Here is a 1222-nt window from a genome sequence, read left to right as displayed (position 1 = left end):
GTGTAAGCCACCGCGCCCGGCCCTGCTGCTGCTTTTTTATGGACAGGGTTTCCCTCTGTGGCCCAGAGTGGAGTGCAGTGGCACAAGCTCGGCTCTCTGCAACCTTGACCACCTGAGCTCAAGCGATCCTCCCACCTCAGCCTCTGGAGGAGCTGGGATTACAGAAGCGCGACAATCACACCCGGCTAATTTTTTTAAAAAAATGTTTATAGAGAAGGGGTTTCATCATGTTGGCCAAGCTGGTCTCGAACTCCTGAACTCAAGCGATCCTCTCGCCTCGGCCTCCCAAAGCGCTGGGTTACAGGTGTGAGCCGCCGCCCGGCCGGATCCTGGGCTTCTTCGTGAAGTTGGAGTGTGCAGCCAGCATCCCAATCCAATTTTCAAACGTTTCCCACTGACCTGGCAAGACGACTCCTGCTCAGTTGCAGTCTCCCCTTCCCGCCCGGCCTGGCCACCACAGGACAATTTTGTCTCCATAGATTTGCCAGCTCCAGGCTTGTCCTGTCGATGGAATCACAGGGCACCCAGTGTGTGTTCCCCACACCGACTGGGAAGCAGGAGTCTCTGCTCACATATCCCCTCCCTTGAGACTGTCTCTGGCCCCTCTACTTTGGAGTCACATCCTTGTTCTGTTTCCTTCACTGCACCTGCCACCATCTGAAATTATCTTGTGTGTGTGTTAGTGCCAGTCTTCCCTGCTAGATTGGAAGCTCCACCAAGGTGGGGACAATGTTTCTGCCACTGCGGTATCTCCAAGCCCCAGCACATAGTAGCCACTCAATAAATAGTTCATGAATGCATACAGAAACGTTAATATAAACTTAGAAAAGTTAAAACCATAGACACCCCAGATCCCATTCTACTGCCAAACTGAATTTTTTTCCCTATTTTAAGTACAAAAGTCGTCCTCACAAAATCAGGCTAAATTACCTGTCATTTGGAAGTTTTAAATTTATTTTCCATAAATATCTGAAATCCAAAGCTAGTTATACCAGGCTGGGCGCCCTGGCTCACTCCTGTAATCCCAGCACTTTGGGAGGCCGAGGTGGGTGGATCACTTGAGGTCAGGAGTTCGAGACCAGCCTGGCCAAAATGGCGAAACCCTGTCTCTACTAAAAAAAATACAAAAATTGGCCGGGCGCGGTGGCTCATGCCTGTAATCCCAGCACTTTGGGAGGCCGAAGCCGGCGGATCACGAGGTCAGGAGATCGAGACCATCCTG

Source organism: Mandrillus leucophaeus, unplaced genomic scaffold (assembly GCF_000951045.1).
Source record: "Mandrillus leucophaeus isolate KB7577 unplaced genomic scaffold, Mleu.le_1.0 Scaffold34, whole genome shotgun sequence".
NCBI lineage: Eukaryota > Metazoa > Chordata > Mammalia > Primates > Cercopithecidae > Mandrillus > Mandrillus leucophaeus.
Note: the sequence above shows the minus strand (reverse complement) of the source record.